This window comes from Panicum virgatum, chromosome 2K (genome assembly GCF_016808335.1).
Source record: "Panicum virgatum strain AP13 chromosome 2K, P.virgatum_v5, whole genome shotgun sequence".
NCBI lineage: Eukaryota > Viridiplantae > Streptophyta > Magnoliopsida > Poales > Poaceae > Panicum > Panicum virgatum.
In genome coordinates this window covers 36,176,093-36,193,601 of record NC_053137.1, presented here as the reverse complement: position 1 = coordinate 36,193,601, position 17,509 = coordinate 36,176,093, and positions in this window count along the sequence as shown.

The following is a 17,509-nucleotide window of genomic DNA, read 5'->3' as shown; positions in this document are numbered from 1 at the left end:
GACTTGATTTTGGCTGAAGTTCAATTGAGCACATGTCAATTGAAACACCTCTCATGAGCCAACAAAAAAATTTGTGCACATTTTTGAATTAAATTTTGAGTAGCTTTTCACTCCTTTCTCTTTTTCCTTTAATTTCTTTTGTATGATTTGTATTTTATTTGGTCCTTTCTCTTTGAATTAATTTCTCAAATTTTTATTTTAACTTTAACTAAGGTACATTGATTGTATTTAAAAGTACTGACACCTGAGGTGTCACAACCTACCCCCCTTAAAAGAATCTCGTCTCGAGATTGGATGATTGAATTGAGGCGGGGAAAATGATATACCTGAGGTGGAGCTAATGAAACCCGGATAATGTCGATTAAGATAATCCTCCGTCTCCCAGGTGGCTTCTTCTTCAGTGTGATGAGACCACTGAATTTTATACATTTTTACCACCTTTCGACGAGTACCTCTCTCTTTTTGATCCAGAATTCTGAGTGGATATTCGGTATATGAGAGATCGGGCTCCACTAAAATTTTCTGTTGATCAATGATTTCCGTAGGAACTCGAACACATTTCTTGAGTTGGGATATGTGGAAAACATTATGGATGGCGGCAAGTCGTGAAGGAAGTCGCAAACGATAAGCCACGGGTCCACATTCTTCAATGATTTCATATGGCCCGACATAGCGAGGTGCGAGCTTACCCCTGACTCCGAAACGTTGAACGCCTCGAGTTGGGGACACTCGTAAATAGACGTGATTACCAACCATGAACTTCAAAGGATCCCTTCTTTTATCGAAATAACTCTTTTGCCGAGACTGGGCTACTCGGAGATTTGCTTGTACTATTTTTACTTTCTCTTCAGCCTCGACCACTAATTCAGGTCCAAAGATTTGACGTTCTCCAGTCTGGGACCAACTCAAAGGAGTTCGACACCGTCGACCATACAAGGCCTCCAAGGGTGCCATCTTCAGACTGGCCTGATAGCTGTTGTTATAAGAAAACTCAGCCAAGGATAAACATTTGTCCCAGTTTTTGTCATAATGGATGACACATGCTCGAAGCATATCCTCAAGAATTTGATTTACCCTTTCGGTCTGTCCGTCAGTCTGTGGATGGTAAGCTGAGCTTCGAATTAATTTAGTTCCGAGAGCCTCTTGGAGTTGCTCCCAAAACCTTGCCACAAACTGAGGACCCCGATCCGATATAATTGTTTTGGGTATACCGTGTAGGCAGACAATCCGATCAATATAGATCTCAGCATATTTCTTGGCTCGATATTCAGTATGCACTGGAATAAAATGAGCAGTCTTTGTGAGCCTATCAACAATGACCCAAATGGAATCATGGTGCTGAGAAGTATTTGGTAAGCCCACGATGAAATCCATGCTGATATCTTCCCATTTCCAAGACGGAATCGGTAGAGGTTGGAGAGTTCCAGCAACTTTCAAGTGACTAGCTTTCACTCTCTGGCAGGTGTCACATTCTGCGACATGTTTGGCAATCTCTCTCTTCATGCGAGTCCACCAAAAATTTTGCCTGAGATCTTGGTACATCTTGGTGCTGCCCGGATGAATAGAGAATTTAGAGAGATGTGCTTCGTCCAGGATTTGTTTCCGCAGGTCAGGATTCTTGGGAACGACTAGGCGATCCTCGAACCACAAAATTCCTTTATGGTCCACTCAGAAACACTTATATTTATTTTCACCTTCTACTACTTGCTGCTTGATGATACCAACACTTTTGTCGTGTAATTGTGCCATGATGACCTGGTCATAGAGTGTCGGTTCCACCGAAATATGATTCAAAGAGCCCTGAGGAATAATTTCTAATTTCAGCCTTTGCATTTCAGCACACAATGTGTCATTATATGACTCCATTGATAGGCAATTGCAGTGAACCTTGCGACTGAGCGCATCGGCTACAACATTCGCCTTGCCCGGATGATAATGAACCTCCAGATCATAATCTTTAATTAATTCCAGCCATCTTCGTTGCCTCATATTCAGCTCACTTTGAGTGAAAATGTATTTGAGACTCTTATGGTCGGTATAGATATTGCAATGAGTGCCCATAAGATAATGTCTCCAAAGCTTGAGAGCATGAATAACGGCGGCTAGTTCCAGATCATGAGTGGGATAATTTAGCTCGTGTGGCCGAAGAGCTCGGGAAGCATAAGCTATCACCCGATTGTCTTGCATTAGAACACAACCAAGACCAGTGCCTGAAGCATCACAATAAACGTCGTATGGTTTATTGTTGTCAGGTTGAGCCAAGACTGGTGCAGTGGTTAGATGTGCTCTCAATGTATGGAATGCTTCATCACACTTCGTGTTCCATTTAAACTTGACATCTTTCCTTAGTAGTTCTGTCATGGGCTTAGCAATTCTGGAGAAGTCCGGAATAAATCTGTGGTAATACCCCGCCAAGCCGAGAAAACTGCGGATCTGATGAACTGAAGTAGGAGGTTTCCAGTCCATCACTTCTTGTACTTTGCTGGGATCAACTGAAATGCCTTCACTAGATATAGTGTGACCCAGAAATTTGACTGTGTCCAGCCAGAATTCACACTTGGAGAATTTTGCGTATAGCTTATGATCTCTGAGACGTTGAAGAACAATGCGCAGATGTTGCTCATGTTCTGCCTCATCTTTGGAATAGATCAGAATGTCGTCAATAAAGACCACGACAAACTTGTCAAGTTCCGGCATAAATACCGAGTTCATGAGATACATAAAATAAGCCGGAGCATTGGTGAGATCGAAAGACATAACCAAATATTCATAGAGACCATATCGGGTTGAGAAGGCGGTCTTGGGAATATCGCAAGGCCGGATTTTAATTTGATGATAACTCGAACGAAGATCAATCTTGGAGAAAATCTTTGCTCCAGCCAATTGATCAAACAATACATCAATGCGGGGAAGTGGATATTTATTTTTGATGGTCACCGCATTGAGAGGCCGGTAATCAACACACAACCTCAGACTATCATCCTTCTTCTTTACGAACAATGCTGGACAGCCCCAAGGTGAAGCACTTGGGCGGATAAAACCCTTGTCCAACAGTTCTTGTAGCTGGATTTTTAGTTCAGCCAATTCTTTAGGCGGCATTCGGTATGGCCTTTTTGAAATAGGTGCTGTACCAGGCTGAAGTTCAATGACAAATTCGATATCCCGGTCTGGCGGCATACCAGGTAAATCTTCCGGAAAAACATCTACATACTCACGGACTACCGGAATATCTTCGAGACGAATATCTTTCATGGCATAGGCACAAGAGTTGTGACATTGATGATGTGGTAAATATAGAACCGAATGACCATGAGTTGGAGAATTTATTTCAACGGCTCGGGAAGGGATATCTAACATTACCCCATGTCTTTTCATCCAATCCATTCCCATAATAATGTCCATACCTTCTAGTGGCAACAAGATTAAAGTGGTAGGAACAGTTTTACTACCCAAACTAAGTGGCGCATTATGAACGATTTGGTTTGATGCGACTTTACCACCCGGGGTAGATATCATGAATGACCCTTTTGTGTGACAGAAATCTAACCCAACCCTTGCTCCAAATTTAGAACTAATGAAGCTATGAGATGCACCAGAATCGAATAAGATAATAGTGGGGTGTTGGTTTATAGAGAATGTACCCGACATGATTGGTGCTCCCTCAGGAAGGTCAGCAAGGTTGGTGAAGTTAAGTCGGCCCTGCCTGACTTGAATGGTTTGCCTCTTGCCCTTGTGCTGATCATTTCTGCGAGAAGCCTGCCCTTGAGATTGTCCCACCTGGGGGCACATCTTGGCAAAGTGATCCGGACTCCCGCATCTGAAACAGCGGTTATTATTATCGGGGCGAGCGGCTGGCTGAGCATTCGGCCTAGGGCCGTTCTGCTGTTGCTGAGGTGCAAATCGAGCTTGCTGGGGAAGCCCGAATCGAGTCTGCTGCTGCTGTTGAGGAGGTCTAATAATCCAACGCCCTGGCTGAGGGGCCTTCTGAGAGGATGCGGGTGGGTTATTTTGCACAATACGATACCTCGGTGCAGAGGCACTCGAGGGTCCAGCAGGTGCCTTGCGCTTCTTTTCAGCGCGGTGTGCAGAAATTAGATCCTCCTGAGATATAGCCATATTCACCAATTCATTGAATGTGTCTGCTCGGACAAGATTTAGCCTCTCCTGTAATTTGGTACTAAGGCCTCGACGGAAGCGTTCACGCTTCTTAGCGTCGGTATCGGCATGATGTCCAGCATACTGACACAATTGATGGAATACTTGAGCATACTGCACCACGGTACGAGTGCCCTGAGTCAAGGCCAAGAACTCGTTGAGCTTACGGTCAAGAAGTCCAGCTGGAATATGATGATCTCGAAAAGCCAATTTGAATTCATTCCAATTCACCACATGATCAGCCGGTAGCATCCCGTGGTAATGATCCCACCACATACGAGCTGATCCGCGAAGCTGCTGCGCGGCATAGCGAGTCTTGTTCGCTTCGGAACAAGGAGTAGTCAATAGAGAAAACTTGGACTCGATCGTGCGAATCCAAGCGTCAGCGTCCAGAGGCTCATCCGCTTTATTGAACAGCGGAGGCTGAGTACTGAGGAAATCTTGGTAGCTCGCTTCTTGTGCGTGATGAGCATGATGCCCACCCCGCGGTTGTTGCTGAGCTTGAACCAACTGCCGCAAAATCTCTGTCTGGGCAGCAAGAACCTCAGCAATACCCACTGGTGGAGGAGGTGGAGGTGGATCACCATTCCCTCCGGCTCCAAAACCACTAGGGGTGCCTCGAGTTGATCCAACCATCTGAAATGTGAGTACTTTTGCATTAGGCTCATCATTATCATCATTTCAAATGGAATATACAACTCAAAATGACATGGAAATACTGGAAATTGCTTAATCAGGTTGTGCAGCAAAACCAGCGATACGAAAACGCTCATAACTGGAGTTCGGTACATGATATGGACTTGAATTTTTTACAAGAGATAGGAAATTTCATGATATACAACTTTGGTAGTCATCACAAAGTCAGATTTCCAGAGTAGGTTAGTCGAAAAATTCAATTACTCCTCCTCTGGTTTTTCTGCTTCACAGAAAACAGAGCTTCTGTAATTTGCGATTATCTCCTGCAATACCAATCCGTTTGGGCTGAAATTTTGCGAGCAGGTTCCTGATGAAATTTGGAACAACTTTGGTATTCAACTCAGGAGCTAAATCCGAAAGGAAAAGAGGATAAAAATTCGAACTAGCTGCTGCCTTCAGCGTTTTGCAGATCACTAATAATTAACACTAGTAGCTTTAGGGGTTCATTACATCCATCGTTCTCTCATTTCTACTTGGTCACTCCTAACATCAGTACTAAGGGGGTTACTCAACTCTAAGTTAGCCTAGTAGCCATGATCCAAAAGTAGGCCACACTAAGAGGAGTCTACAAAAGCTAAGAAACAGTGCCTCGGTCTACATGTTGACTGATGCCTCACTCGCCGCGGGAGTGTGAACCTCAACCGGTGCGGGCTGCGGCGCCTGGTCCTCGGAGTCCATCTCTGAAACGCCCTCTATCTCCTGGGGCTCGTCCTCCTCGTCCACCTGCATCTCGTCGGGAGGTGCGTGAAGGGCATCCTGCGCGTGTTGTATCGCGTGGAGCTGCCCCTGAGCCTCGTCCATCTCAAGCTGCAGGTCGTGAAACTGGTCCTCCAGGAAGTTGATCGTAGCGTCACGATCCGACACAGTGTCCTGAAGCTCGTGAACCTGGCCGTGGAGCTGGGCGATAAGAGTAGCCCTGCTCTCGAGCTCGGTACTAGCCTCCTGAAGTTGCCCATCTCTTAGCTGGACCGCCAGGTGCAAGGCCTGAGCGTGGTCCACCAACTGAGCGACGGCATAACCCTGGTAAGTGTGAAGTCTGTAGAGACCGTCCAAGCACCTCGCTGTCGTCCGAAGGGCCCCGACCGGGTCAAGGGTAGCGACCACGTCCACGTGTGCCATCCGGTCGAGCCAAAGCGGGTCTGCCGGGTCAGGTGCAGGGAACAACCCGAACGCGGTCAGAACCACCTCCAGAGGGTGCGAAGAGCAAAAAGCGGTCATCGCCCTCATGGCGGTAAGCTCCCAGGTGTCCAGCAGGTAGTGACCGACCATCTGAGTCACGATCGGCTCCCACCCGTTGAGCGGGTGCTGCGGAATCACCATCGTCACACTGCAGCGACGAACTCCGTCCTCAACAAACTCGTGGCCATCGTAAACCGGTGGCTGGAGGTAACCGGCTGCACTCAAAAGCTCCCAAAGACGGCGGGAAAACCCGTCCCAGTGCAGGCAAGCGGAGTGCACGTGCCCCTGCGCGTCAACGACCAGCAGCTCTTCCATCTGTCCCAACAAAAGACCGATGGATCAGCTGATGGTAACAAGAACTACTAACTCTGGAATAGTGAAAGAATTGGCCAAAACTGTCGAGAACTTGCTTCAAAAATTCTCAAAAATTTACACAAGATCCCTCTGATATTAAGGAACAATTCATCTAGTCACCACTAAGATCAATTCGGACTCCATGGGGGTGATATGCTCAGGTATTCAGAGTGAAGTCAACCAGGAAAACTGAGTGTCCAGAGTGGGTGTATTTTGACTATAACTCTCAATACAGACGTCAAAAATTCTTCAAATTTTTATGGTAAGCTCATCACTTAGTTGTCTACAACTTTCATGTTGAACGATTTTTAGTTTGAACAACTTATAAAGGTCGAAAAATTTCAGTTGTATAGACGGTTCAGAGTTAACAGTTTTACACAGGGTTGATCCAAAAATACAAATACCAAGCTAGAAGGCTTCAAAAATTTTCAAATTTTTACAGCAGCTTGATAACTTAGGAAACATCATTTAGTCTTACTACCCCAAGTCGATTTGAGTGACTTAACAGAAGGTTAAAAATTCTTGGAAACCAGGTTGCAGACTTTCTGGATGCTCCTTAGGATAGTGTTTTAACTGATTTGCTTGCGATTTCCCCAGAGATTTATTTGCTAATCTTTTTGAGAATGAATGCAGAACCTATACGTCCTCACCAAGGAAAAATTGCCAAGTAACCTTGGTCTTACGCAATGACTTTGGTGGCATACCTATTACGTCTCTCACTATATAGCTACTCGATATAGCTAGATAGCCTATAATTCGATTTCGAGTTAGCGTACCTGCAGAAGATTGACAGCATATAAAATGAACCTTTCGTGCCAGCACTCACGAAAGCGTCCCCATACATTACCGATCACTATAGAATCGGCATCCATACCATTACCGCCGTATGGACAATGTTAAGCATACGTTATCGAAACAACGTATTGACTGAGTACCGTCTTTGACGGGGAATTGAATTCCAATTTCGAACCATTACTCCCCATATACTCAACCGAAATTGGTATATGGGCAGCAGCTCAAGTAGGCCACTGCTTGAGCTCCAGCGTTCGGCTCGCATCACCGACGGGAAGGTCAGACTCCCTCAGCTGACTGAGTAAGCATACCTTCGTGGTGATGATGTAGTTGCAGAATTTAAATTACAGGATTTAAATACTGAAAAGTAAGGTGCTGGAAGTTAGCCATACAAAATAAGCCACCTGATTATACCCATAAGATTCCCTAGGGCTTTACGTCCTAGACTTTTCCTTGGAGATCCTAAACTCTTTCAAAAACTTTAGTAGCTTTGAAGTCAAGTTTTAAATTGTTGTTTTGAAAACCGAGGTTGCCATCTCTGGTAGGCTGTCTGCGAGCTCTGATGCCAGCTGTGGCGGAACCACCCAAAACTACTGGGCCCGGGTGCACTGATCTTCGTTGCTAAGCAACTCTGACCCAATTTGGCACTCACCGGTAGTTCCTCGAGTGAAGCCTCGATAAAAGCCACGCTATTCCAGGATCAGCAGACAACACCCACACGAAGGTGAGCCCAGAGATTACAACACAAACCATCTCATACATCTAAGAGTGATTGTAGCGGAAAGAAAATTTATTACAAACCATGTTCAGACTAGCGAAGTACTACGGAGTTCCAACTCCTCAAATTATTCAAGTCTCAAAGTTCAGCGGAAGCATTAAAAGATAACTAACGAAATAACGTGACGCATCGGTAAAGCCCGTACGAATGCGTCACTCAGCGGGAGGGTGATTAGCACCAGCTGAAGGGCCATCCCACTCAACAGACCAACCCGGAGGCAGAGTACAAGGCCAAGTAAGACTCGCAAACAGATCTTCAAAGTTAGTACCTGAACAGTGCCACAAGCAAGGCTGAGTATACTAATACTCAGCAAGACTGACCCGTCTCCGGATATAACATAGTCCGATAACTAGACATGCAAGGCTTTTTGGTTGGTAGGGTTTGTTTGCCAAAAAAAATGCCGCTAAGTGTTGATCCTTACTTTCATATTTTACTTAGCCAGATTCTAGTGGAATTAACCATTCTAAATTTGCAACTAACTCTACTCAAACATGGTAGAGCAACCATTTAATCAACCAGCAGTATTTTCATCATCGTATTCCACTTGTTACTGTATGTGACCGAAATCATTAAGAAATCTCATGCCGTGAGAGGCGGACGATTCCGAATCGAATTTCAACCTGGCCAGGGGAACCTAAACCACACGCATGGGGATCGACTTCGCTCCCGCCCACGCTACTTTTCCCCTTTCTTTCCAGTCCGTGGATCCGGAACACCCTCCCCGACTACAGAGTCCGACCACTCTGCACCCGTACGTCGCGACATAAAAATAAACCCTACTTCTACCAGGAGGGTGCGAGATCGTTCCACTCGCCGGTCCAATCAGGTACTTAAGCTTACCGATTACCATATTTCTCGGTATGTGGCTAGTACTTTCAAACGCTTAACGAAATGAGCCACACACCGCGACCTTAGTCATTTTTGACTACACCAGCGGGGTATCACAACTACACAACCCCGCCTGTTGTCCTTACATTTCAACAGGAATTAAAGTCAGTACAATTCCTATTTGCTCGCGAGAGGCAGGGAACCACTCGACTTCTACCGTGCCTATTTAGCATGGCAACTAGTCGATAAAAAGATCCGGTATCAAACATAGGTTCCTATGGATCACGCATCTAGGGTTTTCGATCAACGCCTAGAGAACTTAAATGCAGAAAACCAACTATTACTATACATTAATAAATAGATAGCAGAATGATAATTCGGAAAAATAGTGGGATTATGCTCCGGGGCTTGCCTTCTTGGGCACTGTCAGGCAGAAAAGCTTCTGGGGCTTGGCCCAGGTCTTGAGACAAGTTAGTACAGTTCAGATTAACCTCCTGCTCCGCACGAGAGTCCGCGGGCACCAGTTCGTAGTCTCCGTCCGCGAGGTTAACCGTTTCTATATGCAATGCAAGATTTTGAGTTATTCATGGATACAATTTCTTTCCTTCACGATAAAGTTGTAGTCCACGAAAGTTAATTTAGTGACGATTTCACATTTCATTGCATGGGCAATCGTTTATAGAGTAGCAAACATAACTACGGTTATTCATGAATGAGTGGGGTTTTGGGTTTTCAAATTTAATTTCAACACATAGCATGCTTCCCTTATTTCTTATCAACACAACTACTAAAGAGCTAGTGATGAAACACTAAGGTAACTCAGATCCAAACTTGAACATTCATGGTATAAAATTCAGCATCTACCATAGAGCAAAAATTATAACTATTCATGCAAATGGATTACTCTAGTTGCTTCATCTTTTTGTACAGAATGTTCAACATGGGTTCTGGTGCTACAAATTTTATGCAAGCAACTTCAAAGCATAAACTCAGTACTGAAATTTTTCCAGATTTTATACACTTATATAGCAGAGGTGATAAAAAGATTAAAAACAGCAATCCAATAACAAGGATTAATTATACAGAAAGTTTTACTAAGGATTTGGTTCTCAAATTTTTACCAGAGACTAGTCCTGAGTTAAACATACTCCAGAAAATTTTTCAAGATTTAACTCACTATGATAAATTAGTTATTCAGTTAACTTAACATGAGTTTGCATGAATTTCTCAAGATGCATTCGACCAGTATTGCATCTGAACTTTTTATCACAGGTAGAACATACTCTAAACAAGATCATGCCCAAAAATAATGATCAGAAACATTGTAGATTACTCAGAACAAAAATAGTAAATCTAGCCCTAAGATGCTAAGCATGATTATTCGACAAAGCCAAACTCAGTAACTGCAGCTCAAAATTTTTAGACAGGAATACAGAGCTAAAAAGAGACTCCAGAAATAAACATGGATTTTTCTGAGCATAAGAACTATATATGAGGAATTACGTTGATTAAACAAGCATAAATCATGGTATATAGCAAATGAACTTTAATAAATCTTAAATTTAGGTATTAACAGTGTTTTAGTTTTACATGCACGCAGTAAAAATTCCAGGGCAATTTCATGTGCATAATTTCTAGAATTAAATCGAGAAAGCTAACAACAGATTAGAGAATCTTGATTGTTCCAACATGATAACTGTTTTGGGTTGGTGTCATCTTTTTACTGTGATCTTAAAATTCCATTAGTGATAACATATCCAAAAATCAAGGTCATTTGATGAGCAGAACTTCATGAACATACATAAGGTGGTTTTCTTAATCTTTTCCCTAGATTAAACTCGGTTGAGTTTCTGCAAATGTGAATGTTACAAAATTTGTAGATCTTGTTACAAGGAATCCTGATCAGTTGAGTTTGCATTTTTCCGATTTTTTTGTGATTTGTTTCGCATTTTAGGAGTTCACTGGTGTACACTAAAAAACTTGCAGAAACACCCTTAAACGAAAAAAACAAAATACAACCGGGTCCTTCGCCGGCCTTCTCCGCCGTGGCATCTTGCCGGTGGTGTTCTGCGGTGCAGGGCTTACCGGGGCTGCCACGGGGAGGCGCGTGGGGGAGAAAGGATCGAGGAACAACTACCCTGGTCGACGTTCGAGCGTTTGGAGCACAGGTTCAAGCTCGTCGGCGTTGATGGCGGGTCGGTTGTTCGGTTCGCCGGCGCTGGAGGCGAAGGAGGGCTCGGGGTAGGGGAACAAGGCGCGCACGAGCACCGCGTGAGCTCGTGGAGGCTTCTGGGGTAGCTATCGGGCTCGGTCTTCCCCGGAGCTGGTCGGTCCGCGGTGAGCCTGAGTTCGCCGGCGGCGGCGCAAAAGGGGAACGGCTTCGGGAGGGGATTTGGATTCGATTCCGCGCGCGTGGAGCTTAACTGGGAGGTGGCGAAGCTGCTGCGGTGGTCGGAGGGGGCAATGTGGGGCTGGGCTAGCCGGCCCTTGCGAGCTAGATCTCGGCGGCCATGGCGGAGCGGCGGGAGGAGGAAGAAGAGGGAGAAGGGGCGCGACTGTGGGGTGCGGGGGGTCTTTATAGGCCAAGGAGCTCCTGGGGGAGGAATGCAGTGACTGGGGGCGGTTGATTTGGTCCTGGGCGGCTCGACGGCGAGCGGGCGGAGGAGGCAGCGGCGCTGCGCCGGCCGGGTGTCGTGGCGGCTCGGGAGCGGCCTGGGACGCGTGTGCGCGCGAGGAGGTGCCAAGGGGCGGGCCAGGTGGCGTGGAGAGGTTTCCCCGGGTCCATTTGGCCGCGGGCGCGCGGTGGACGAAGTCCACCGGCGGCGTACGGCGGGCGGCGGGCGAAACAGAGCCAGCCGGGAGAGAGAGATGGAGATGGGGGCTCTTTTGCGATTTCTGAAATTTCCAGGGACCTCTCGGTAAACTAAAATTATCTCCTATTTGGAGGGCTCAAATGGGAAAGTGTTGAATACCATTTTTGCTTAAATTTTCAAGATCTACAACTTTTGTGTTATGCAAATTTTCGTTTGAAACTCACATTTTGAACTATTGGTACATTTACATATTTGCACAAAAGGACTTTAGTTTTATTCAGTTTTTGACTTGATTTTGGCTGAAGTTCAATTGAGCACATGTCAATTGAAACACCTCTCATGAGCCAACAAAAAATTCTGTGCACATTTTTGAATTAAATTTTGAGTAGCTTTTCACTCCTTTCTCTTTTTCCTTTAATTTCTTTTGTATGATTTGTATTTTATTTGGTCCTTTCTCTTTGAATTAATTTCTCAAATTTTTATTTTAACTTTAACTAAGGTACATTGATTGTATTTAAAAGTACTGACACCTGAGGTGTCACAGGCAGGAACTGAGCAGCAGTAGAGTGTCCCCAAGAGGAAAAAGAGTAGAGTAGGCAAGAGTGAGTACACAACTTGTACTCAACAAGTATAACACAAACTATGAGGCTCTAAGGTTGGCTTACTCAACTGCATTAGCTTTTAATCTTGGCAAAATTTTATTAAAGCTATTTACTACAAGTTGATAAATTACCATAAACCCAGTTACATAGTAATTAAACAAAATTAATCATGATACTACTGAGAACCAAACCGAACCAAGCAAAGGTAACCCCGAGAGGCACCCCTCTCGTCGGAAGGAGATAACCCCACTAATCAAAAGGAGGATCTGGGCCGCTCATGACCGTGAGCACGGCTAGTATACCAGTTTTACACTCTGCAGAGGTTGCACATCTTTACCCACAAGTCGTGAGCTACGCTAGTTGTTCATCACAGTTCCTTAGGTGAGATGACTAGCAAACTCACTACGAGGCCGTTACAAAGGACACGTTGGTAAGGTGTAACCGCTAAGGAATCAGGCTCCGCAACGATGGTGACCACCTCGAGGGGTACGCAGACCAAGCCTCGTAGCATGGGGACCATTGAAGCTCACCACCCCTCCTGCCCCGTCGGTAAGTTACTCCCGAACCAAAATGACCTAATTAGTAAGCCAAGACCGTCCCATTCCAGTCTTGTGGTAGCGCTGTTGTCCCAAGTTGTCGCTCTATGAACCGGTCCTTATGGAGAGTGGCCAACCCAGCACCGTGCTGGCCCCCTAAACCATGTTTCTAACAAAACATATTTTAACGAGATGTGAACCCCTCAAACGGGCCACTCTTAGAATTAAGTTGCATATACCATTAATCAAATTAATAAAAAAGACCAAGTGTGTTATAGCGCGGCACCTAGCACAACTAACCAAAATGCAACCCAAGGGATGTATAGAGGATATAAAGTGGCTAGGAAAGTCCTTATAGGCATACAGTACTAAAATGCAGTATGAAATTGTATTTAAAAGTGATAGGTGGTGTTCATGTTATACTTGCCTTCCTCAAACTGTTCCTACTGCTCAAACTGCTCAGAAGATGGCTCCTGGTACTGATACTGGGGCTCCTCCGGTAGCTCAACGTCTACTCACGTTCGCAACGCCAAAACAAGTCCACAATCATATACATACATGCAAACAAGAGAAAACACTAAGAAACAGCACAACAATACATGAAAATAGCAAACCAAACTAGGTAGAACTATTCTACGCGTTACAATGATCGCGTGGACATAAAGAACGCCTAAAACAGAGCTAAAACACAAAATCTAGGCTAAAAACAAGATCTATGGACCTATTTGTAAGAAAACTGGAGTTCCAGGGGGTTTCTGGGCAAAACCGAGGACTAAAACGTAATTAAACTAAAACTCTGGGGTCTAACTCGCAAAAAGACTAGTGCTGGACGGCAGATTCAATTTCCAGAAAGCTCAGGGGTCCGGGTGTTAAATTCTGGGCTTAACTATAATTAAATTTGAACTGCTGGGACGGCGGGTTGTTTTCAAAGAAGTCCAGGGGCTCTTAAGCAAAAGTGTCAGGCTAAAGGGGTATCTAGCGATGTGGATCGTTGGATCTAGATCTAGTGGTTCAGATCTGATCGGTTTTTGTTCTAATCCTGTGCGTCCAAGACCGATCGTGGGGCTGAGATACATCTCGCGTGATGGGGCGGCGGTGCTCACCCGCAGGCGACAAATCCCGCGGCGGGGATCACCGAAGTTGGCAAAACCATCACTCCAGGGGTTGGTTCGAGCTGGGTTTTGGCCGTGGAGCACCACCATGGCATGCGTGGTCCACTGGCGGGCTTGGCTGGGCTCGTGGGGGTCCGTGGCGGCGAGAGCAAAGGTGGCGGCGGCTCTGCATGGCAGTGCATCATCGGCGTGCGATGCACGGCCAGCTAAAGGGCGCTACAGCCTATGAAACTTTGCGCAAAGGAAGCGAGGAGTTGGGATGGTGCTCACCATGCGTTGAATCGGACGGGGAAGTGGCGCAGCTGTACCGGCGGTGAGATCGCGCGGCGGCATCTGGTCGGAGTCGGGGATGGAGCAGCAGCAGGGGTCCTCCGGGCTTCTGGACTCTGTGGATCGACGTGGGATGATCCTGCGGAGGTGCTACAGGGGTCAGGAGGACCGGAGATGGGCCGGCGGCGAGGAATTGCGGCGAGGCCCGAGCTCACCTGCGGCGGTACGCCGGGGCAATTCCGGCGCTGCACAGGCCGAGGTCGGGGAAGAAGGGCCTGGCGAGGATCCTGGGTGCGCAGCGGAGCTGTTGCGGTGGTTGGCAGGGGCCGGAAGGGCATGGTGTGGCTGGTCCGCGGCGGCGCGGGGAGGTCTGCGCGGCGGAGCAGGGAGAGCGGGCGAGGCTAGGGTTTGTGGCGGCTGTGGGGTGGCTGATGGGGCGCAGGGGGGTCGCGAGGTACGTTTAAAGGAAGGCGACGGGGATCTCGGGGAGGCGTGCCCGGCGTGATCCCGGCGGAGATCGCGGGCGGTCGTTGCTACGCGGCCGGGGAAGCGGGGAAGAAGGGACTGTCGCGCGGGCCCGGGCGGTCAGACACTGCGAGAGGAGCGCGCGCGCTGGCCGAGTAGGGAAGAGAGCGGGCCGGCTGGTGAAAGAAGGAGGCTTGGCCGCTGCAAGAAGGGAATCGGGCCGCGGGTTTGGGCTGCTGGGTTGGGTCCTCTTTCTTTTTCCCTTTTCTATTTGCTATTTCAATCTAACTCAAACCAATCAAACTATTTGAATTCAAATTCGAATTTGAATTCAACCCTAACACTCAAACAAATAAAACAATGCACCAGCATGAATGCACACACATTTTAGCCCTAAAATAAATTTTAATTATTTTATGAAGCAAGAATAAATTATAAATGTAAGGCTAAGCAAATTAAATCCTAGAAAATTAAATAAATAAATTAAATTTATTATTAATTACTGAAATTTGAATTAGGGTGTTACAATGTGCGCGACATGGGTAATGCACTGGCGGCCTTGGCGGGGCTTAAGGGGGTCCGTGGCGGCGCTGGGTTCCGCGGCGGCGGGTCGGCGCGGCGAAACGCGCCGGGGAGCGGGTGCTCCGGGGGTTCTAGGGCTACGGCCCGTCCATGCTAGCGCCAAAACGACAGGGGGAGTTGGGGGATGCTTACAGAGGCTCGAATCAAGCTGGGAAGCGGCGCAGAGCGGTCGGCGACAAGAACCCGCGGCAGCGCACGACGGAGCTCGGTGACGAGGTCAATGCCGAGGTCGGAGCGGAGGGCAGCGGGCTCGGGGAGGTCGCTGGTCCCACGGCGATGCTCCTGCGCGGCTTGGCCGGGGCTTCGGTGTGGTAGAGCGGCGTGGCCGCGTGCCAGCGGCGGCGCAGAGTCTTGTGCGGCAATGGCGAGGGTGGAGACGATGGGATTCGGGGCGGCGGCTGCAGTGTGGCGTTGTGAGGGCGCAGAGGAGGGTTTCGGTGTTTAAAGGAAGGGATCCAGGGGTCCTAGTCGTGCGTGCCCGGCGAAATCTCGCCGTGATTCACGGCCGAGCTGCGCACGGGGAAATCGGATCGCTAACGGCGCTGCGTGATCCTGCTAGGGCGTAGCTTCTAGAAGGGGAAGGTGCGAGGGTGGCTGGCGAGTGGCCCTGCGAGGTCCGGGATGGCCCACGGGGTAGCGGGGCGCAGCGCGGGCGGAACAGGGAGTCCGGCCAGGATTTCGGGCGGAGGAAGGGAAAGGTGCTGATAGCGGGCCCGGCCGGTCAGAGAGACGGGGAGGGCGATGCGCATGCGGCGATGAGCGCGCGGGGCTGGGCTGCGGGGCGCGCGGAACCGGGCCGGAGCAGCAGGCGTGCTGGGCCATGGCGGAGTGGAGGGAAGGAGCGGGAGGCAGCTGGGCTGCCGGGGAGGGTGAACTGGGCTGAGCGCGGGATTGGGCCAGGAGGAAGGTTTGCGAGTTGGACTGCTGGGCTGAAGGCAAGGGGAGGGAAAACTGGGCCCGCGTGGAAGGGTTGGGCCGGACTGGTTTGGGCTTTCTATTCTTTTCCCTTTCTTCTTTTTCAAACCACAAAACCTATTTGAATTCAACCCTAACACTCAATCAAAATAAAACAATGCACCAGCATGAATACTCAAATAAGTAAGCCCTAAAATAAATTTTAATTATTTATGCAACAAAATTAGATTAAATGCAAGCCTAAGCAAATTAAATCCTAGAAAATTAAATAAATCCAATTAAATTTATTATTAAATAGGAAAATTAAATTAGGGTGTTACAAATCCTACCCCCTTACTGGAATCTCATCCCGAGATTCTGGTGGGATGGCTAGCAAAGAGACCAGGATAGGTCTTCCTCAGCTCACCTTCTCGGTATGGTTACTCCATTGCATTATGCACTTCTTGTCCCGAGTAACTCTCTCAGCAGTCTCCAAAAATTTTCACCGGGTGCTCGTTGTAAGTCAGAATTTCTTGCGCATCCAACCCTTTCAACGGTGCTTGTTCTTCTGGCACTCTCAAGCACTTCTTCAACTTAGATCTGCATAACTCTTCTACCTCGTCTGAGAAATCCTCAAATTCTCCCGTACTATCTGTAGACCGGTGTGTCACATCACTACCGCCTTACAGAAACCGACGTCCTCGTCGGTGAATCCCTGGATATCACATCTTCTTCGCACTATCCTTCTTCTCAACAAGCAAGACAGGAGAAACCCAAGGCATGATAAGGTAGAGGGAAACAGAGTGCATGGTTTAACCCCAACGATCTAACTCATTTTATTAATTAATTAACTTTAACTTAAGAGCTGATTTTTATTAAACCAGTTTAACTACTAAGCTATGCAATCAACCAAAAATCCAAATCAAACATTTGCATAATAACAAGCATACAAATTTCACAACTTAGCCGAGTTTAACACACAACTCGACTAACACAACGCGTCGCAGAACGTTCTATCGTGCTATTATAAAGGGGTCATTTAGCTTACACCTATGATGGTCAGTCGACTTACTTCAGGCCAAAATCTACGGAAACTAATTCTATAGAGAAAAATCAAGGTAAGATGAGTAAAAATCTTAGAATTCAAGGAGTATAATAGCAAAATAGTTTCAGCAGACAAGGCTGAGAGAGAAGAAGACTTAAAACTCGACCAGTTCTATCTAGGCTTTCGTCCTACAGTCGATATAGCTCTGATACCACTCTGTAACACCCGGTTTATAAAAGGACATAAACCGAGCAATCATATATGTGCCAGGATCAAGTCACACAAATATACAACAGAATGAACAATATATCATAGCACATATCACGTAAAAAATATAATAAAGCGAGTATGAATGTTATTTATTACATTAATGACAAAATGTCTGATACAGAGTATGCGGAAGCGTAA